This window comes from Peromyscus leucopus, chromosome 5 (assembly GCF_004664715.2).
Source record: "Peromyscus leucopus breed LL Stock chromosome 5, UCI_PerLeu_2.1, whole genome shotgun sequence".
Classification (NCBI taxonomy): domain Eukaryota; kingdom Metazoa; phylum Chordata; class Mammalia; order Rodentia; family Cricetidae; genus Peromyscus; species Peromyscus leucopus.
The window spans coordinates 54,250,058-54,274,019 of NC_051067.1; the positions used below are offsets into that span (position 1 = coordinate 54,250,058).

The 23,962-nt window shown below is 44.1% G+C and overlaps 1 pseudogene; it reads left to right on the plus strand.

Moving 5' to 3' along the window:
• Window positions 1-4,389: 4,389 nt before the first annotated feature.
• LOC114707809 lies at window positions 4,390-22,265 on the plus strand (annotated as a pseudogene).
• Window positions 22,266-23,962: the final 1,697 nt, after the last annotated feature.

Sequence of the window (23,962 nt, forward strand, 5' to 3'; positions counted from 1 at the left end):
ACACACACACACACCTTCATGCACATATATTTATACCAATAGTCCTCAGGAACATCGCTGTTTAATCATCCCAAACTCAATGTCATGTGGGTTAATCATGATTATAAAACATCTAAGAATTCATGATTGTCTTTACATATTGGCTGGCCAGATGTATAATGGGACTATTCAGTAACATTATTGCTAGCATTATAAAAGACAACAGCAACCTCCACTATGATAGATGGCCACTCCTGCTTTAATGGTAGAGCTCCATCTGTGCCAGATAATGGTCTACTTCAGAACTGTCGTTAGTTTTCAGCAAATTAGAAGCTTGATATTCTGGAGAAAATATTTCCATTTAAAAATGACACAATGCATTTAGTGTAACAAAGTAATCAAGGTTGTATATGTTACATCCTACTGATGCAAAGTGTTTTGTATGGATATCCAACCATCTGCCAATGAAAAAGAAACCTTCACAGAAATGATTTGTTAATTGATTTCTTCATTATAGTGCCATCATGGTGTGTAGTTACACAAAATTGACTTACTATATACCTAGGCTATAAGTGTGTGTGTGTGTGTGTGTGTGTGTGTGTGTGTGTGTGTGTGTGTATACATGTAAAATAACTTTTACCCTTAGGGACAGGTACTAGAACACAGGAAAATTAAAACAATAAAAGAAAATGACTCTGCGTGGGAGCGGCAGCTCAGTCAGCAGATAGCTTTCCTCATAAATGTGAGGACCTGAGTTTAACCCCCAGAAACCACCTTTTAAAAGCTGGGCATTGTGGTATATGGTTATAATCCCAACACGGGAAGAGATGGAGACAGGTAGATCTCCAGGGCTCTCTGGGTAACCCAACTAGCCTAATGGGTGAGCTCCACGACAGTGAGAGACTGTTTCAAAATAACACGGTGGATATTACCTGAGGAAGGACACTCAAGGTGTCCTTTGGCCTCCACTTGCATGTACATGTGCATCCAGACACACACACACACACACACACACACACACACACACACACACACAAATAAACATGTATTTGCTTCTTTGCTTGCTTCCTTGTTTTGTTTTATTTTCAGAGACAGGGTCTTTCTAGGTTGTTCATGATAGTTTTGAACTCAAGATCCTCCTACCTCAGTCTTTCAAGGGCTGGGATTACACATATGTGACACCATACCTAGTTTCACAGATAAAAGTACATGACAAGATGCTGAATATTGTGAGTCTGTGTCCTAGTTTACTTTCTCTTACTGTGTTAAATGCCATGACCAAAAACAGTCTGGGGAGGAAAGCATTTATTATATCTTCCAGATTGCAGTCCATCATCAAGAAGAGGCAAGACTCAAGGCATGCAACAGAAATCACCAACAAAATGTTGCTTCCTGGCTAGTTCTCAAGCTCATTTTCAGCACTTTTCTTACAGTCCAATCCTACCTGCCTAGGCCTGGTAACCACCCACAGTGCTCTGGGCCCTCCTACATTAATTATCAGTTGAGAAAACACACCCACAGGCCAATCTGATGGAGACAATTCCTCTATTGACTCTCCCTCTTCCCAGGTTTTGCCAACAAAGACTAGTCATCACAGTAAGTAAGGAGATACAGTTTAAAGTCACTTGCTAAATGTGTGTCACAAATGGAATTCTTGCCAGGCGGTGGTGGCACACACCTTTAATCCCAGCACTCGGGGCAGAGGCAGGCGGATCTCTGTGAATTTGAGGCCAGCCTGGGCTACAGAGTGAGTTCTAGGAATAGCTCCAAAGCTACACAGAGAAACCCTGTCTCAAAAAAAAAAAAAAAAAAAAAAAAAAAGAATTCTCATAAATTTCTGCCAGAAATGTAGAGTAGTATAAAGCTTTTTCAAATGTCTTTTACTTTCTCCTGAAAACTAAACATATTTCTTCTAGCCCTACCATTACCCTCATAGGCATTTCTCCAAAAGAAATCACCATTGTCCTATACAAAATCTTACAAACTGACATTCCTTATAGCTTCATTTGCAACAACTAACATTGCGGAACACCTAAGTGTTTATCAACAAACTAATAAACCCATTACGACATGTCTGCCAGGAGGAGGCTGTGCAGTATTAGAAGACATGAGGTATGGGTACCTGCTAAAGGTATGAATCGAGCTTTGCTGCTGAGTAAGAAAAGCCACCAACAGCCAAAAAGTGTACACATGAACGCACAGCATGTTATTCTACATTATAAGACTGTAGAAAATGCTAACAAATCTATAAAGGCAGGAGACAAACTTTTCTGAAAAAAAAAAAGCAAGAGAGATGCATATAAAACATTGGAGGCCAATAAGTCTGTTTCTTATTGCAGTGTAAATCTCGTTTTGTGTGCTTATATCAGAGTTAATTTATAAGTTATAAATCTGAGTGGTTTTATCACACATTGATGATACCCTCATAAAGCTATAAGCAGTGTGTGTTGGGTTGGGGAAGAACACTAATAATAACAACAACAAAAGACAACTATTTTTGTCTTAACTTGAACTTTAAAATATGCAGGAAGACTTTTTAGATTTTAAAATAGACAGATTTACTCTAAACTACTGAGTCCAGAAGCTGGGAATGCTGCTCAGTTGGTGGAGGACTTGCCTCGCATGCGTGAAGCTCTGCATTCAATCTTCAGCTCTGAATGCTGTGGTGGCATAGGCATGAAACCCCTGCAGTGGGGAAGCTGAAGCAGGAGACTCTGGAATGCAGCCACCCTCAGCTACATAGCAAGCTTGAGGATATGCCTGAGCTACATGAGACCCTGACTCAAAAAAAAAAAAAAATAGAATAAAATAAAATCGAGGTTTTTGTTTTGATTTTCTTGCTGTTTTTCTGTTCTGGGTATTGAACACAAGCATTCCGCCACTGAGCTACCTCCCCAGCTTAGGTAATAACTTGTTATGGTAACAAGTTAGTTACTCTTTGTTTTAAGTTCGTCCTACATGAGGAAAAATACATTGTGTTGAAATAGATAAAAAGCCAAATTACTTAAAGAGAGCAGTAAGGGCCGAAAGTGATGGTTTTAGGGAGAATTATCCACACATCTGCTCCTTATTCACTCTCAACTCTTTCAAGCAGAGACCCACCCTGTTTTAAGGAGCCACTTAAAACGCAGTGCTTGTTACACATTTAGCAGGAGTCTGGGGCCATCGTGTGGTGATATCAAAGAATGCAAATGCCAGATGCTTCTACGTTAGAGAAGATAGGCTGAAAGTTTGGGGCCTGTCAGTGGGTGTATTTACCTAAAGACAGCAAAGCATGGCCAGTTGGATGGAAAGATGAGTGCTTCTCAAGTGCTACTATGCATAAGAATTGCTTGTGGAGTTGTGTTTAAAGACAGAAAGAAGAGGTTGGGGCTGGGACTTAGGTTCTACTCAGCACAAACCTGGGACTGCTGGATGCAGACCACAGAACATGCTCTGGGTTGCAAAGACTTAGACGGCATTAAAGAGAAATAAACATGAATTCAAAAGGGTGGGTTTTAGTATTTTGAATTAAATCTGAACAACAATTTCATGTTACATATTGTCCATAGACACAATAAAAACTAGTCTTGACACCTAAGAGAAGCACTGGAGACATCCAGCAGTGGAAATTTAAGGGCTCTGAAACTTCCTAGTGGTTTGCAATTCACTAGACAGATGCTACAAAAGTTAATAAAGCCCAAGTTAGTTAGGCCAGGGTTTTGTTTTCTTAATACACTGTGGAGGCCCAAATTACTCAGGTCCAAGAATCTGAGCTTGCTTTATCCAGCAGTGCTGCATAAGGGGAAGCTTTGACCATGGCCTTAGTTACCACATGTTTGGAAGGGTCTACATTTGTCTGTGCAATGTGCTTTGATCTAACAAAGGGGAGGTCTTTTGCCCCACCCCTTGACATTGTTATAAAAATCCCTTTTGGATAAATGGAAAAGGCTGTTGGGTATTCAGGTCCTCCCGAAGCTATTCTGTCTTTCTGTCTTTCTCCTCTTCGCTATCTTTCTATCTAATATTTTTTTTATCCCTCTCTTCTCTTCATAGGAACCCTTGAAAAAGTGGGAGCTGGCCTCCCACAATACACCAAGCATGATGACACTCATGCAAGGCACTTATTTGAAATTACCATGCTCATGTTCTCCAAATCCCAAGTCAGCTGGCTGGGGAGTAAAGGAACAAAAACATCCCAGTAGTTTCCATAATATTCAAAAGGAGAAGGATGAAGGGATGACTGCTGGTAAAGTGCCACACAAACACTAAGACCTGAGTTTGAGCTCCAGAACTGTCTTAACACCAAGTGCCCTGGATCCAAGCTGCAGTGTATGGCAGTGTAGGAACCAGCTTTCCCAGGTTCTGATATTGCCCACTTCCAGTTCTTGGCCAGGCATAATGGTATCCTCAGTGTCCCCTGATACAAGCATGTCTGCCTTTTGATATGAGCCAGTGCCTGAAATTGGTGTTTAATATTTTATTTGTGCTGGAAATGTGGTGATATTTGTGTGTTAATAAATAAAGCTTGCCTGGAGATCAGAGGCCATACATAGCCAGCCATAAACAGAAGTCAGGTGGTGGTAGCACATGCCCTTAATCTGATTGCATGACAGGCAGAGTCTCTGTGTGGTCAAGGACACAGCCAAGTATGGTGACACACGCCCTTAATCCCAGTACCAACCATAGAGACCTGGAGGTCTGTATAGACAGCCAGTGACAAGGAAGTGAGGTGGCTGGGCTTAGAGCCAATGAGAAGGCAGAACAACAAGGCAATAAAGGCACAGATTAGACAGGAAGAAGCTGGTTCAGTTCCCTTGAGAAGCTACAGCAGCACGGTGAGCTAGGGTTAGTTGGTGACTCTCACTATTTCTCTGATCTCTGTGGCTCCCCCCCCCCCATATTTGGCTCTGTGTTTATTCAATAAGACTGTTTAGAAATTCATCTACAGGTGCCTATGGGACAGTATACAAGGTTCATGATCTCCACAGTGGCCAATTTGTGGCCCTCAAGAACATGAAAGTCCCTAGTGGAAGAGAAAGGGGGCCGGGGGTCTTCCCATCATCACAGTTTGTGAGGTGCCCTTACTGAGGAGACAGGAGGCTTTTGAGCATACCAATAGTTGTCGGGCTAGTGATGGATGTTTGTGCTACTTCTCAAAATGACCAAGAGATCAAGGTGACCCTATTGCCTGAGCATATAGACCAAGACCTAAAGACATATCTGGACAAGGCATTCCCCGCCATGCTTTCCAGTTAAGACCATCAGTGACATGATGCATCAGTTTCTAAGAGGCCTGGATTTGCTTCATATGAATTACATTGTTCACCAAGACCTAAAGCCAGAGAACATTCTGGTGACTAATGACAATCAGTGGGACAATCAAGCCACCTCACTTAGACCTAGCCAGAATCTATAACTTCCAGAGGGCCCACAGCATGGTACCAAGCTCCTGAAATTTTTCTGTGCAATTCCTATGGACATGTGCAGTGTTGGACATCTCTTTGTGAAATGACTAAGGTAATACCATCCTGTCCTGACTTAATTTTGTGCCTGCATGGTCACTTCTCAGCTTTCCACCCCCAAAGTCACTTTCACATTGGTGCCACTTCTGGGACTGTCCACAACCATGACCATGGTTCAAAATCATTATGTACTATCTGGAAGATACCAAAAGAAAGTAGATATTACTAGGTAATGCTAAATCTCTCACTAATATAACCAACACATACACCTCAAGCACTAATGTAATTATGGTTTTGTCTTTAAAAAAGCTGTACTCCTGATGTTGTGCACCAAGAGACTGTCCTGAGGTGAGAGCCTGCTTTGGGTCTGTCCATTAATAAAGGAATCAACACATTTTGTTGGCTTAATCAGCATGGTTGTCAGTAACTGTGTAGCACAGATCATTTCGAGGCCCTAGTGAGATCCTCTCCATGCATGGGATTCTGCCTAGCTCTGGCACCCCTGGCAAATGTTCTTCTCACTGAGTCCAGAAAGGTCTAGAATGACAACCATTTTCCCAAACAAGAAAATAGAGTTCTTCTGACACTCCTAAGAACTAAGTCTATATATTGAATCCAGTTCTGATTCTAGTTAAAAAGGGATAGTCTCAAGGAAGTCTCCTTGAGATTAGAGGGATTCTTTTGGCAGGGAGCCCTTTTCCTGGTTTAGAAATTAAAAAAAAAAAAAAAATTCTCACTGAAAATACTCCACACTAAGTTGGGACACCAGTAGTGGAGGATGTGATAGCCTGATGCTGCTGCTCATGAGTGATAAGGGTCTAGCAATAGCACATGAATCAAATGCTAGACTGGAAATTGAACCCAATATCAAGCGGCTATTAGAAGCCAACATCCTTACCCCATGTCAATCATCTTGGAATTTGCCTTTCCTGCCTGTATATAAACCAGGGACCTCAGGTTATTAGTCAGCCCAGGATCTCCAGAAGGCAGATAAATGGACTCAAATCATGCATCCTACTGATCCAAATCTGTATACTTTGCTCAGTCTCCTTACACCAGACTACCAAGTCTACACAGTCCTTGAACTGAAGGGTGCTTTCTTCTCTATTCCCCTGGTACCAGTGAGCCAGCCTATGTTTGACATTTAATGGACTGATCCAATACCCAATGAGGCTAGCCAGCTAACCTGGACATGTCTATCCCAAGGTTTCAAAAATTCCCACACACTCTCTGGAGAAGCATTACAAAAAGACTTAACAGGTCTCATTGAGTCATACCCTAATTCAACTCTGCTCCAATCTTCTATTGGCAGCAGCCAACACTAACACCTGTTTGAGAGAAACAAAAGATTTACTCCAGTTGCTCCAGACATTGGGATATTGAGTCTCCATGAAAAAAATCAAAACCTCGGGGCTGGAGAGATGGCTCAGAGGTTAAGAGCACTGACTGTTCTTCCAGAGGTCCTGATTTCAATCCCCAGCACCCACATGGTGGCTCACAACCATCTGTAATGAGATCTGGCACCCTCTTCTGTGTACATAATAAATAAATAAATAAATAAATAAATAAATAAATAAATAAATAAATAAATAATAAATAAATGTTAAAAAAAAGAAAATTAAAAAAAAAATCAAAACCTCAGATCTGACAGAGGTCTCCTATCTGGGATACAAGCTTGTTCAATGTAGGAAAACTTTCAGTGCTACGGGCAGGAAGCCATCCCCTGGATCCCTGCTCCACAAACAGGCAGGAGTATTCCTAGGAGCAGCAGGATATTAGAGGTTCTGGATTCCTGGGTTTGCTGAAATAGCCCAGCCCTTTTTTTCTGCCATAGTGCAAGACCAGTCTTTGAAGTGGACTTTCCAAAACAAGCTTTCTGAGAACTAGAGCAGACTCTAACCCAAGGCCTAGTTTTAGCTACCAGATGTCACTAAACCATTCACCTTTTCATCTATGAGACTGGGGACATCTATGAGACAAAGGACATTTTGACTCAGACCCTGGAAACCTAGCAGAGGCCTGTATCATGTCTGTCCCAGTGTCTGGACCTAGTCGCCATCTGTTGGCCACACTGTTTGCATGCTGTGGTTCTAACTGCTATAGCAGTGAATAAAGCTGACAAGCTCCCCCTGGGCCAGACCCTGATTTTAACAACTCCTTGTGCTATGGGAATTTCAAGAGGGGTAGATGCCTGGTGGATGTCAAATGCCCATATCACTCAGTACCAGAGTCTGTTGCTTGATCAGGTCTGTCTCACTTTTGCTGCTCTATAATGTCTCAGCCCTGTGACATCAATGCCCAATGACACCCCTGAAGTCCCTCTCCATGACTGTGAGGACTTATTGAACACTTCTCAGGACAGTCACCCAACCTCCAGGACACTTTTCTTCATGAGGCAGAGGCCAATCTGTTTACCAATGGTAACAGCCTGGTCATCAATAGAGTCAGGAGAGCCAGAGTAGCAATAGTTACCCTACGGGCCACCATATAGACACAAGCCTTGCTGCAGGGCACATTGGCCCAAAGGGCAGAGCTGATTGCTCTCACTCAAGCCCTACACTGGGGAAGGAACAAATGAGTGAACATTTATACAGAAGCAGGTATGCCTTTGCTACCCTCCATGTCCACACCATGATTTATAAGGAGAGAGGCCTACCTATTGACTGCTGGAAAAAAAAAAAAAAAACTGTTAAAAAACAAAGAGGAAATTCTTGGTCTCCTGTAGGGGGCCTACCCATTTCTCTGTGGGAGGCCTGCTCCCACTTTTTCCCCAGGGTACTCTTAAGAAGGGAAGAGTGAGAAATATTTAGATAGAAAGAAAGAGGGGAGAGAAATAGATAGAAACATAGGATAGCCTCAGGAGGACTGCATCCTTATCCACACCCCCCTCTGTCTTGTCAAAAGGCGTTTTATAGGAATGCCAAGAGGTGGAGCAAAAGACCTCCTCCTAGCACAGCCAAGTGCAGACTTCCAATCACCTGGTAACCCTGCACGTAGTCAAGCAATCCTCTAATGCAGCTCTGCTGGGCAATGCAAGTTCACATCTCACTAGGAAACCTCTGTGGGCCTCCACAGTCTCACCAAGGAGATGGCTGTAATTTGTTGCAAAGGGTATCAAACAGCCAACACACCTGAAGCCCAAGAAAATTGGAGGGCAGATCAGGCAGCCTGAGAAGCAACAGCAATGCCTGTGGAGACCCTTTCTGCCTTGCCCTTTGCTTGTCCTGATCCACAGCTCCCTTCCCAACCTGCTTGCTCCCAGGAAGAAGAGGACAAGGCAAGCTCCAAGGATGCAAAACAGAATTCAGCTGGATGGTAGATCTGGCCAGACTCAAGAATTATCCTCCCTGTGGCCCTTGCATGCTTTTTGGTACATCAACTGCACCCAACTACCCACCTGGGTGCTACCAGGCTGACTGAGTTATCTTCCAGGCAGTTTCTCAGTGTCCCTCCTGCACACTGGTCATACCCAAGGCAAGGGAAAAGGAGTCCCCACTGGTCGTCTGAGGAGGCCTAGCCTTTGGTGAGAAATAGGAAGTCAACTTCACAAAAATTATGCATCCTTACACTTTGTATAAGTATATGTTAATATATGTGAACACCTTCTGTATTGTCTGGCTTTGTGTCAACTTTACACAAGCTAAAGTCATCAGAGAGGAAGGAGCCTCAGTTGAGGAAAGGCCTCCATGAGATCCAGCTGTAAGGCATTTCCTCAAGTAGTGATCAATGGGGGAGGTTCCAGCCCATGGTGGGAGGTGCCATTTCTGGGCTGGTGGTCCTGTGTTCTATAAGAAAGCAAGCTAAATAAGCAAGCAAACAAGCAGCACCCCTCCATGGCCTCTGTATCAGCTCCTGCCTCTAAGATCCTGCCCTGTTTGAGTTCCTGTCCTGACTTCCTTCAGTGATGAATAGCAATAAGAGTAATCCAGAAAAAAACTCCTTTTCTCCCCAACTTGCTTTTTGGTTGTGTTGTTAGCAATAGAAACTCTAAGACACCTTCTTGGGATGGGTAGAAGCCTTTGCTACCCAAGAGAGACTGCTCGGTTTTGACAGTGGTCAAGACTCTTCTACATGAAATTGTCCCTAGGTTTGGGCTGTCCTGTCAGTTGGATCAGATGTTAGATCTGCCTTTATGTTGTCCATAGCTCAAATGGTCAGTCAGGCCTTCAATGTAACCTGGAACTTCCACTGTACCTACTGACCTCAGAGATCTGGGCAAATCGAGCTATTAAAGCCACCCTCTAAATTAATTTTGGAAACTGTTGAAAATTGGCCCAATCTTTTACTCCTGGCCCTTCTTAGGGCAAGATGGACCCCTTACAAAGCAGGATTCACTCCTATGAGATTAGGTTGAAAAGGCCAGCCCCTTTGTTGTCCCATTTGAGAGACCCTGTTATTGAGATTACTAATCATTCTCTTTTAAAGTATCCCCAGTGTGGTAGCTTGCATGTAATTGGTCCCCATAAGCTTATAGGGAGTGGCACTATTAGGAGAGTGACTTTGTTGGAGTAGTTACAGCCTTGTTGGAGAAAGTGTGTCACTGTGGGGGCAGACTTTGAGGTCACATATATGCTCAAGCTATACCAGTGTCTCAGACCACTTCCTATTGCCTTTGACTCAAAATGTAGGACTCTTAGATATTTCTCCAGCCCCGAAGCTAAAGGTAGTGGGGATAATTTAAAGTTAAGTAAAGCTGACTAGAAAGAAGCCAGGCTAAGGTTGAGCATTTATTATTAAGAATAAGCCTCCACGTGTGATTTATTTGGAAGCTGGGTGGAGGGCTCCCAAAAGACAAAAAATAAACAACAACAAACCCTGCAACTAATAATCCTTGTACCTCCAAGTAAACAACCCCCTACATTTTTCTTGAGTTGTTGGATCTGCCTGGAGAATAAGATTATATTTAACTGGGGGTGGGGGTGGGGGTGGGGGTGTGGGGGTGGTGGTGGTGGTGGTGGTTGTGTCTCTTTAGCATTCCAAGCAGACTGTATCAACCCCCTCTACCCTATTAGTCAGATAGCCCAGTTGGATAAACCGCTGATTTATCCAACCTCCTCCTCTCCCTCCAGGTAAATGGGAACCCAAAGCTCCAGAGGCTGCTGGCAGGTATTTCCCAACTCCTGGGGCTGTTTTAATTGACTCCACTCCTAAGGAGGTCCTTGCCTCACCAGACCTTTTTATCATGCTTCAGGGAAGGCATCTCCTTCTAAATGACACCTAGCCTGAGCTGGCACAAGACTGCTGGACCTGTCTAAAAGTCAGGCTTCTTTAATATGTGGGGTTAGGAGCAGAACTTCCAATAGCTGCATCCTCCTACCTGTCTGTCTATTCCCAGACAGGGAAAGTTAAGACAGGAAATGCCTCATGTCTTGTCACTGCAAATTACCCCCTTGCTGATTCCCCTTTTCTGCCTCTTATAACACTGGTCCCATGGTTACTCTCAACTCAGAAGCTTACTTCACTCCTACAGAATCTTGGTTTGCCAATACCACCAGTCTCATCTACTATGTGACCTCAGAACATCTGTATAATAATCCAGTGTTTAAGCCGGGCGGTGGTGGTGGTGGTGGTGGCGGCGGCGGCGGCGGCGGCGGCGGCGGCGGCGGCGGCGGCGGCGGCGGCGGCGCACACCTTTAATCCCAGCACTCGGGAGGCAGAGGCAGCTGGATCTCTGTGAGTTCGAGGCCAGCCTGGGCTACCAAGTGAGTTCCAGGAAAGGCGCAAAGCTACACAGAGAAACCCTATCTCGAAAAACCAAAAAAAAAAAAAAAATCCAGTGTTGTGTATAGTTGTCCATATACTTCCCAAGTATATTTTTATTCAGAATCAAAGGGACCCACCTCTTAGTCTCCTTCCAGCTGCTCCACTGGTGGTACAGGAGGGCTGCCCCTCTCCTCTTTCCGATGATGGTAGGAATGGGGCTGGTGGGGACTGCTGCCCTGAGTACCATAGTCCTAACCAGAGGAGGAATGGGCCTGCAACAGATAAGTCATCAGACAGATGCAGATATTAGAGACTTCAGTTCTCAAGCAGTCCTCCAAAAAACAGCGAGTCTTAGACTTAGTTTCACATCCAAGGGAGGATGGCGTGAGATACTGGGAGAGACCTGCTGCTTTGTCTTATTAACCCCAAAATTGGGAGGAGAAAGATCATGGACCCAAATCTTCATGGCCAAATTAATTAAAGCAAGCAATTAACTAAAGCAAACTTTTTTATCCATGTACATGGGCTGCCTCCCCCTAAGGTGGGGTTCAAGAGGCCAGAATCAGATGTGAGAAAGATATGAATTTTATAGAGTTAAGGGGTTTCTAAATGGGGGGAAATAGGCAGGGTTACCAGAGCAGAACATAATAGGTGGTCAAAACAAGGTGATCACAATAGGTACTCAGAACAAGGTAGTCAGTCATAGATGGTCATATAAGCTTTAGAAACAAAGGTAGGGTTGTAAGATGATTATAAACAACTTTTTGAAAGACAGACACAATTGCCATACCTGGAACATGCAGTACAGAACCATTTGTAGTTAAGGTTACTGGTGGGCATAGCCAAATCCTTGAGAAACAGAGGTTTAGTCATAAACAGGAATGAACCTAGTTTGTCTTTACTATAAGATGGCTTTTATCTGGGCAGTGGTGGCACAAGCCTTTAATCCCAGCCCTTGGGAGGCAGAGACAAGTAGATCTCTGTGAATTCAAGGCCAGCCTGGTCTACAGAGAGACTTCCAGGACAGCAAGGACTGTTACACAGAGAAACTCTATCTCAAAAAACAGCAAACAATAGCAGTTGAGAGATTTTACTTTCCTCTACCATGAACAAATAAGTGATGAAGAGGTGGGAAAGATGGAGGAGAGAGGTGATTTCTTTTTTCTTTTGTGGGGGAGGCTACAAGGGTGGAGGGCAGACATGGAAGGACTGGTAAATGGGGTGCATGATGGGAAATTCCCAAACAATCAATTAAAAAAAATTTTTTTAAGATAGATTTTAAGCCTAAGATAGGGGCAGGCTGGTTCTTCAGTCTTAACCAGAATGGTTGTCGGTAACTGTATTACATGGAACATTTCATTTGCAGAGATTTTTCACTGAAAACCTGTCTGCTGTGGAAACTCTAAAACTGACCAGTTAGGCAAAAATCTTTGATGTGATTGAACTGCCTCTGGAAGAGGGCCAGCATCAAGGTGCATCTCTGCCCCAGGAACCACCCTCCCCTCCCCGAAACGAGAGACTCAAGAGCACCAAAGTCAGAGGCGCCTGCCGCACAGGTGCAGCTGGAAATGCTGATGTTTAACCCAGGAAAAGGAATCTGCTTCCCAGCTGTGCAGCGTTCTGATCTGCACAGGGAAGGTGAGATGGAGTGAGCAGCTGAGCCGCTACCATCTACCCTCCAGTCACTTGAGAGGAAAGAACACGGCTGAAAAGGTGGCCTTGCCTGCTCCCAAAGCTGTTGACACTCCTCCACATTTTTACAGAGACTGTTTTACACTCTCATAACATCTCATCCCTCCTTCTGAGACTCAACCTCTTGCCCTATTTCTCTACACTAAAGAGTGTGTAGTTGGGCGTGGTGGCGCACTCCTGTGACTCCAACACATGAGGCAGAGGCAGGCAGATCTCTGAATTCAAGGCCAGCCTGGTCTCCAGCTCCAGTTCCAGGACAACCAGGATTACATTGAGAAACCCTGTTTCATCGCTTCTTGGCCTTTTGGCTAAGATCAAGTGTAGAGAAACCCTGTTTCATAAAGCAGGAAAAAAATTAGAAAGTATCTTGTCTTCTTCCCTCCCCACTTTATATGAGCATCCTTTCTTATACAGGAAGACAAAATGTGACACAGGAAAAAGGAAAAAGTCGGGCACTTGTAATCTCAGTGCTGGCTCAGCAGAGAAAAGCGAATCCTCAAGGCTGATTGGCCAGGCGCCTCACTGAATTAGAAAGATGTGAGCCAGTGAGAGACACTGTCTCAAAGGGAAAGGTGTACAGCTCCAGAAGATCAAAACCGGAGACTGGCCTCTGGCCTCTGTGTGCACAAATCTCCACACATATATGTATACCTGCACATACATGAACACATACACATGAATCACTAACCTGTGTGAGGCCCTGAGTTCAAACCCCAGAACTTCAATAATGATAATAATGATGATGGTGATGATAATAATAATAATAAAAACATAATAATGGCAATAGAAATGAATTTGATTTGATGCACACATAAGTAAAATAAATCTCATCTGGCAGTAGTTACTAACTGTGCTATATTCAGATATGTGGTGTTCTTCTTCACTTTTTTACTTAAGCAAAAAGCATTGCTCATTGCTGCGAGACAGTGTGTGCACAGCCCACTAACTCGGGTGTGCTTCCAGCCAGCACTAACTCCTCCACGGCCCCATGTGGCTTCTACCTCTAGCTCATTTTTGTAAGGAAGGGAAAACAGCCTGGGCTATTTTAAGAGCCCTTCTCCCTTCCTCCCCAGCCGGTCTGCTCTTTGGAATCTGCCCAAAGCAACCCAGACAGATACTGCAGGAGGCCCAGGGTCAGGCCATCCAGCACCACCCTCGAACTCTACTTGTCTGACCATACAAGGAAGTCCAGGCCTCCCTGGGGGTGATTAAGCTACTGATCCAGGCAAAGGGAGGTCCAGCGGCAGAAACTGGCCTGTGCCTGCCAGCCATCAGACCAAGATGGCTTTGCTGGTGTCCTGCTAAGAACCAAGGTCTCCACTAATGTCTGAACTCACTGAAAAGACTGAAGTTAGCTGTTGAGATCGGAAGAGCAGAAGTGGACATGTATGATGACAGCATCTGAAGATGGCATCTAATGGAAAAATTAGAGCAGGGGTCTGCCCTAGCCTTCCTGGGGCTGCAGCAGGCAGACTCTGATTTGACTTTACTCCTGACTTAGAGAAGCCCTGTCTCCCCAGTGCCAGAGCATTGCCATCTTTGATTTCAAACCCAAGCCTCTGTGTTGTCCCAGCAGGAAAGTCACGGGTGCTTGCTGATGGAATCTGTCAGCTTGCTGTCTGTTCTCGCTCTCCCTGCTCCCTCCCCTGTTCTCTCTCCACTTGTTTCCTCCATCTGCTAATGCTAAGCTAGTGTTCTCTCTCTCTCTCTCTCTCTCTCTCTCTCTCTCTCTCTCTCTCTCTCTCTCTCTCTCTCTCCCTCCCTCCCTCCCTCCCTCCCTCCCTCAATTCCTCCCTCTCTCCTCCCTGTTTTTCTCTCCTTGTTTCTCCATACCTTCCCAGTTGATTCCCAGTACAGCTGAACTGGACCTTCTTACCATACATATTCTGCTTTGTTAAAGCTTCCAAGAATAAAACCCTCTTTTTTTTTGTTTGTTTGTTTGGTTTTTTATTTTGTTTTTGTTTTATGTTTTTTTAAGACAGGGTTTCTCTGTGTAGCCCTGGCTGTCCTGGAACTCACTCTGTACATCAGGCTGGCCTTGAACTCACAGAGATCCACTTGCCTCCAGCCTCTTGAGTGTTGGGGTTAAAAGCATGCACCGTCACTGCCCACCTCATTTTGAACTTTTATCCATCTTTTAGGTCACCATTTCCAAGAAACTAGTTTAGTCCCCAGGGGCTCAGTTGGACCCCCTCCAATATACTTCCCTATACCCTTGTCACCTCTGCTGTCACTGCTCCTTCATGCTAGTGATATTTATGATTGAACTGACTCTAATGACTGCTTCATATAAAGATGCTGTATCAAAGATACAAGAGGAGGAGGGCTGGAGAGATGGCTCAGAGGTTAAGAGCATTGACTGCTCTTCCAGAGGTCCTGAGTTCAATTCCCAGCAATCACTTGGTTGCTCACAACCATATCTATAATGAGATTTGGTATCCTCTTCTGACATGCAGTCAGAACACTGTATATGTACATAATAAAGTAAATAGATAGATAGATAGATAGATAGATAGATAGATAGATAGATAGATAGATAGAAGAGGTGATTCCAAGAGAGAAGGTCAAGACCTTGGCAACAATTTGGAATCTTAAAATCATCTCTATTTTCTAGAAAATATGGGCTAGTGCATGGCTGGGAGGCTGAAGTCACCAATGAGAAGTGCAAGCTAACAATGGCAAATAGCTCACATTCCATGTTGATGGCCCATCCCCAAAAGCAAGGGATACAAATAAGTTTGCCCAAGCTCCTAATGTGGTTCGAACACACAAGCACACACGCACTTCCAGGTATTCATAATACCATGTGACATTTAAAGGAGGGTCCAGGGTCCAGACACAGGTAATTTTAAAGAACTAAGGAGAATAGCTAGGAATAAGCAAGTGAAACCAGTGAAGGCTAATTATTTTTTATTGAGAATCTCAAAAGTTCATAAACGCTCTCTGGAAGCTCCCCAGGAAGAGTTCCAGAAGCAGGTTTCATAGAAGGAGTTTTGAGGGCCTAGCACTCAGAAACTTGAAATCGTTCCCAGAATGACACCAGGATTTGACTTCAAAGGCAGGAAAACAAGCTCTCCTGTACGTGTTATTTTTCCAACTAGAGAGTAAGGAATAGACCAGGCAGAAGAACATCTGGCTCTACAAAACGAGCAGCCTTAGCCCCGGGCGGTGGTGGTGCACGCCTTTAATCCCAGCACTCGGGGGCAGAGGCAGGAGGATCTCTGTGAGTTCGAGGCCAATCTGGTCGGTCTACAGAACAAATTCCAGAGCATCCAGGGTTACACAGAAAAACCCTGTCTCAAAAAACAAACAAAACAAAACAAAACCATAAAACCAACAACAAAAAACACAAACAGCCCATGCTGCACAGGCTTCTAAGGAATGCTTTCTGCCCTCAAGACAATTGTCCCAGGTCCTCTGACAATCCCTCCTCCATTCCCTCGGCCCTCCCCTCTCCATTCTTCCTCTCTTCTGCCTGACCCTGTCCCTCTTTCTCTACTTTTCCCTTTCTGTCTCCATCCAACCTCCAGACACTTTGGCAGGAAAAATCTCCTATCTTCATCCAGTATCCTCTGTAGCTGAGTCCACACATTGCAGCCTGGCCCTGCCATGTGTGCACATTGGTGTTCGGTTTTCATGTTCATGTTTTAAGAGATGCTGTTTTATTCCTTCTGGAAGTTCAATCCTCAGAAGAAGAAAAAAAAACTAAAATCCATTAACCAAAAAGTGGAATGTTAACAGTTTCATTATCCTATGCTTCTCTCTCCCTCCCTCCCTCCCCCTTCCCTCCCCCTTCCCTTTCTCTCTCCCTCTCTCCTTCCCTCCCTTCCTCCCTCCTTCCCTCCCTCACTTCCTTCCTTCCTTCCTTCCTTCCTTCCTTCCTTCCTTCCTTCCTTCCTTCCTTCCTTCCCTCTTTCCTTCCTTTCCTTGACATCTGGGCTTCTGGAAGCTCAAATACACACAGGATGCCTACAGACAATTTTCTGTGAGCAAACATGTATATCCTGTTTTCTCCTCTAACCTTTCCACTTGCCTCTAATTCACCCATTTTATATACATATACATATACATATATATACATACATATATACATATACATATATATGTGTGTGTGTGTGTATATACATATATATATATATCCCTTACTGACTTTTTTGTGGAGGGAGGGGTGTCTGACTCCAAAAATTTTTGAAAAAGTTTAAAAGAATGTTCTCTCAATTAAGTCAAAATGTTGAAGCCACAGCAGAAGCAGCCTCAGGCAAGAAGTCAAGTCTTGGCGGCCCTAAGCCGGACACTGCAGGCTAATAGAACAAGGCCTTCTCAGAGCTGTGCTTCAGCTAGTGCACTTGAAGAATGAATGTGTCCGAGCCAGATTCAGAGGCCATGTGAGGAAATAATGCAAAAGGAGAGAGGTTCTTGCCTGGCTCAGGAACCAATGGGAGGCCCCAGGAAAGGAGTGAGGGCTTGAACCTCGGATATTCTTGTCACAGGAGGTCATGCCAGCCAGGTGACAGCCGATGGACACCATGCTAGAGCTACCCCTGTATATCTCTCCCAAGATAAGTACCACTGTGAATGCAACCCCCTTGTTCTTGTTCTGGCTGGCTGGTGTTGGCATGTGAAAGTTATTGATTACTTTGAATATTAGCATGTACTAGATTTCATTAATTCTAATAGTGTCTCGAATTACCTTAGTGTTTCCCAGAAACTAACCAAATTGTACCTATATAAGAATTGTTATCTTATATAGGTTAATTGTTACATTTCTTCATTCTGTTTCCTGCCCATTTTATTAGGTGTAAGTGGATCTCTGTGAATGTTGAATGTGAGAAAAGATGCAGGTGGAGACGCACACACCCTCACACAATATCTCAAGCACACACATATACACAAATTCCATTATATGCACACATATGTGTGTATGCGCTCACACACATATAGATGCATACATATGTATATGCAAACACAAGCATGTACACATATGTGCATACTAGCACACATACCACAAATGAAAGCATATTTGTGCACACATGCACACACACAAATATCTATAATATACACACATGCCTATGCACACACATATGCAGATCATATACACAGGCACACACATTTGCACAAACTCATCCAGATGAGCACATACATATACACCAACACATATATAGAGACACATACACACACAAACACACACAGAGTCACAAATTCTTCCTCATGCACAGTTATACACACTGATGAACACACTCACATAAGGATGCAAACACACACAAATGTACTCAAATGCACACCCAAGCTCCTTCACACTCACAAATGGGCACACATGGATTCAATCTCCTGCACAAAAACATATATACACTTTCAAGCACCCACATGTACACACTTACAAACCCATGCACATTCATGTATCCACCATCACACATATGTTCAAATACATGTGACCAAATGAGTTTGTAAACATGCACATGCAAACTTCCATATGCACACACTTGATGTACAAAACAAAGCATATGAACAGGTGCACACATGCATGTGCTCACAAGCATATTTAAATAGTCTCACACAAATACACGGACACTTAGATGCACATATGCATGTTTTAAAATTCAATTCCATGTGCAAATATACACAAAATGCACACACATGCATATACACACAATCACATAAATGCATAAATGAACTCTGAAAAGACTCACTCAGAGGCATGTATGTGCACAGTCACAGGAGAATAAATGTATACAAACACTAGTCATGCATGCAAGTCACACACAATTATGCACATGGTGTGAAAACCTATACACATAAGCACACACAATTATATGGAAACTCACATGCAACCAGTCATATATACCTGACTATTTGTACATACTCTATCTCACAAGCAAACACACATAGGCAAACATGCACACATATATACGCATTCATGTGCATGTACACATTTACATAATGCACATTCACAAAGTTGAAAACATGCATGCATACCATTCTATCCCACTTTGTCACAATCACAAACACACATGTGTACACATGTGCACACACATACACAATATACATGTACATACATGAGCACATGCACAAACATGCATCCATGAGCACACTCACATTTGCACATACTCTCACACAGTACATGCGTTCACACACGCACGCGCACACACACACACACACACACCTGTCAAATCGACAATTAACACTAACTGTCACGGCACCAAAAATAAACTACAGCATGGGGCACTGTTTGCCTTAGGCTGCAGTGAACTCAGTTTTCTCCATGTTCCCCTTTCAGCTGGAACTTTGCTGAAATCTGCCCGGGCTTTCTGGTGACTCCAGGCCCCAGTAGCCTGCTAGTACATGGAGTTTCATGTTGTCTGTGTCTCCCAGTACCTGTCCCTCCTCATCCACGGATCCACTGGAAACACTGTGAGTCATAGAGCACACACATTGAATCACTCCTGTGTAGTCAGTTGTGTGTCCCCCACCCCTCAAGTTCACGTTACAGCCCAAAACCTAGTGTGATTGTTTAGGGGCTAAGACTGTAAGGAGGGAATTAAGCTTAGACAAGTCCCAGGTGTAGTATCTTGGTCTGACTGGTGTCTTCATAAGAAGATTCTCCCTCTCCCTCTCTCTCCCTCTCCCTCTCCCTCTCCCTCTCCCTCTCCCTCTCCCTCTCCCTCTCCCTCTCCCTCTCCCTCTCCCTCTCTCTCTCTCTCTCTCTCTCTCTCTCTCTCTCTCTCTCTCTCTCTCTCTCTCACACACACACACACACACACACACTGAGGAGACAGCCACATGCAAGCTAGGAAGAGGGTGAGATCCTGAGTTCACACGCCAGCCCTGAGGCCTGTGAGCAATCACTATCTGCTATTTAAACACCTGCATTCAATGCAGAACTCAACAGACCTTGGGGAGCCTGACCTCAATGGATACATCTCCACCACAGATCCTGTATCTACAGCTCAGGGGACATCAAGAAAGGGGGGAGTGGATTTTAAGAGCCAGTACACCAGGAAGTCTGTTGTGGAAAAAAATCTCTTCTACAAATAGCTGCACAAACAAGACTGGAACAATAGCAACATCAACGGACTTGTATCCTAGTGAGGGTTACTGTTGCTGTGATGAAACACCATGACTAAAAGCAAGTTGGGGAGGAAAGGGTTTATTTGGCTTATACTTCCACATCACTGTTCATCATCAAAGGAAGTCAGGCCAGGAACTGAAACAGGGCAGGAATCTGGAGGCAGGAGCTGATGCAGAGGTCAAGGAGGGGTGCCGCTTACTGGCTTGCTCCTCATGGCTTGTTCAGCCTGCTTTCTTATGGAACCCAAGACCTCCAGCCTGAAGTGACACCACCCACAGTCACTAATTAAGAAAATGCCCAACTGGCTTGCCTACAGCCCAATCTCATGGAGACACTTTCTCAATGGAAATTTCCTCCTCTCAGATAGCTACAGCTTGTGTCGTGTTGACAAAACTAGCCAGCACAACAAATATGTCAATGTGGAAGGGGGATATTTCACAGTCCCACCCCTAGACAAAGAACTACAGGCAACTAATGACAATGGGCGGTGAATTAGCCTCTCCCAGGGATGAGCCCCCTTATTAGTTGTCAAATGCAGTTGTCCAATCGGAGTGATCAACTTTGTAACTATATATACACACCACCAACAAAAATGGGCTCAGCAGGTTGCATTCATATATATCTGTGCATACACAAACATACATACACATATATATGTATGTAACAATAATAATCAAAGAAAAGAAGCTGTCAACTTGAGAGTTAGGGGAAACACTGGAGAGGTTTGAGAGAAGATAGCTGGGAAGGGGCTGGAGGGAGGAATGGGAACAGGGACAGTGATATAATTCTATTTCAGTTAAAACCATACTTTAAATTCTTTATAAAAAACAATAACTATCTGTTGTTTAAGACACTCGGCCTGTGTTATTTGTTTATAGCAACCTGAGCAGACTAACATAGTCTTGCTCTCCAGAGGTAGGAAGAACAGGCTTTGACATCCCATATAAGGAAGCGCAGGAAAAGATATAAACTGACCTCTGTATCTTGATCTAAGCATCCCACAGGCAATGAGGCTGAAACCTCATCAAAATACCAAAGCCCTAGGCCTTTCCTCCTCCCTCATATTTTTTACACCATGAAAAATTACTTCAAACTGTGTGGCAGGGGAGGGGGGATGTTTACCTGTAATCTCAGCACCTGGACAGGAGGATAGTAAACTCTAGGCAAGCCCCTGGCTACACAAAATTACCCTGACTCAACAACAATAACAACAAAAACCAGAAACAAAATAGGCAGGTACAGTCATTGCATACTTGGGATTCCAGCTCTGAGGAGGCAAAGGGAATCCCTGGGGCTTGCTGGCCATCCAGCCCAGCTGAATTGGAGAACTCTAACTTCAGTGAGAGACCTTGCCTCAAAGAAGAGGGTAGAGAGTTGTGGTGGTATTGTGTTCCCCAAAATATTGTGTACCCTGATAAATTTATCTGAGGTCAGAGAACAGACAGCCACTAGATACAGAGGCTAGAAAATGGTGGCACTCACGCCTTTAATCCTAGCATTCCAGAGGCAGAAATCCACCTGGGATCTCTGTGAGTTCAAGGCCACATTGGAAACGGCCAGGCATGGTGACACACGTCTTTAATCCCAGAAAGCGAGCCTTTAATCCCAGGGAGTGGTGGTAGAAGGCAGAAAGGTATATAAGGCGTGAGGACCAGGAACTAGAAGCATTTTGGTTGGTTAAGCTTTTAGCTGGTTAAGCATTCAGGCTTTTGAGAAGCAGTTCAGCTGAGACCCATTCTGGATGAGGACTCAGAGGCCTCCAGTCTGAGGAAACAAGACCAGCTGAGGATCCAGTGAGGTGAGGTAGCTGTGGCTTGTTCTGTCTCTCTGACCATCCAGCATTTCACCCCAATAACTGGCCTCAGGTTTGTTTTTATTAATAAGACCTTCTAAGATTCCTGCTACAGAGAGTGTTAAAAAAGACAATGCCAACCTCTGGTCTTCACACTTGTGTGTGTACACACATGCTATCAAGTATGTATACATACATGAACACACAAAAACAATAAAGAAAGAAGGAAAGAGATATACAAGAGCAGTACCTGGAGGGGGGAAGCCTTGTAAACAGGCAAAACAGAATAATGAAACAATGTCAGGATTCTGCCCACTCCACACCTAGCATCATCTTCATGCCTCCACCCACCCCCTGCAGGAAGCCAGGCCAACAGGCAGCTGCAAACCCCACCTCTGCAGAGCTGGCTTCCACTTCACAGTGCATCTGCCAAGAAGATGTTCAAATTCTGAGTCATGGGGAAGAGGAGCTGGCAGTGGCACGTTGTGGCTCAGATACTGGGCACGGGAGAGTACTGCATGAGGATACCATCCAGAAAACGCCCTTGACACAGGAGAAGACAGACATGGGGTTAATGGACTCTGTGTAGACAGAGGACATATTCCACAGCAGTGAAGAGACAATATTAGAATGAGAGGGTCCTGAGACACTGGAAGAGGATTTGTCCAAAATACATTTCCAAGTGTAGTTTGAATTAAAGAGCAGGGAGAACCCACCAGTAGACTCAGGAGTATCTTCCCACTGCACAGGTCAGGGCACTTCTGCTGAACAATTCAACGTGGGGCTCACCAGGTCTGTCGCTGTGAGGTCCTTTCACTAAGATGGCCCCATCATAAAAGCAGACTGGCAGAACTATGAGGGAGGGAATGGAGACAGCCAGAGGTGAGACACAAGGAATAGCAGTGGGAGAGACAGTGAATTAGAACAAACCATAGTGAAATAAAGCTATAGATCCGAGGTAGAAAGTTTGCCTCACATGTATGAGGCCCTAGATTCAAGGCCCAGCAAACCCCCCAACACAACATATGTATCATTAAATATTTCATACACACACGCATATATGAAAATCGCATAATGAAACCCACTACTTTATATGCCATAACTAAAACAAACAAACAAACAAACAAAAAAACAAAAAAATAAAAATAAAACAGGACTAAGGATGTAGCTCAGTTGGTAGAATGTTTATCTAGTGTGCATGAAACCCTGAATTCAATCCCTGGCACTACATAAACTAGCTGTGGCAGCACATGGCTACAATCCCTGCACCTGGGTCGGGGGATCAGAAGGACCTGGCATTCAAGATTATTTTCCACTGCTCAAAACTCTTTGTCTCAAAAAAGCATGCCTCCTCTCGGTAGCTGCATGGCAACAGGACCCTGCCCTATCTTCTGTATTACAACAAGATGATGGTGGTGGTGATGATGATGATTTTAGCAATGGTGAAGAACCAAAACAAAATTAATAAAACCCAAACTTTGTAGAAGAAAAGGCTCTGGAATAGCTTTGTTGTTGTTGTTGTTGCTAAAAGCAGCTACTGGGCCTATCAAGCTGAAATTACTAACACAAGATAATATTAGTAACTGGGAACTCTGGTGTTCTTGCATGCAACTTTATGTGGCGGGGGCAGTATCAGGACTCAGGAAATCTTCCAATTCTGTTGCTTGGCTGCTAAAGAACCACCCATCAGTTAGTCCTTCATGTTGACTACGTGAAGTGTGATGGGTTTTCTAGAGTCTAGGACACCTGTCCTTAAGCAGCAGCTTCACCAGGGCTGTAATAACAACTGTGTTAGGGACAAACAGGAAGCAGGTGTCAGGGATTTGCAGAAGGGAGACACTACATCTCAGAAGCCTTTGGTTGCAGGGGGAAAGTCTCATATGAGAATAGCTCAAGGTGGTTTCTGAAAGACCCTAACCCTTCAGGCTTACACCCCCAAGCCTCAGGAAAAGAGAAACTTCAAGCACCAGGAAATGAGAAACTAAAAATCTAGTTCCAAGAGCAAGCTGACTCAACCATTGTTCAATCTCCCCTACAACCATATAACAATATAAAGAGATTTCTATTAAGAGATGTGCTCAACTGTGACTGGGATAGTTGCAGGTGTTTTAGGAAGGACCACTGTGACCTTTATGTAAACTCCACTCCCGCCCTGATACCCCCCCCCTTGAGGTTTCAGGGAAAATGTACTTGTTGATGTAACTATACCCCCTCTGTGATCACTCTGTAACCAGACCATGATCTTGTGAAACGAAATTGTATGGGAATTGTAATCTTATGGCTTTT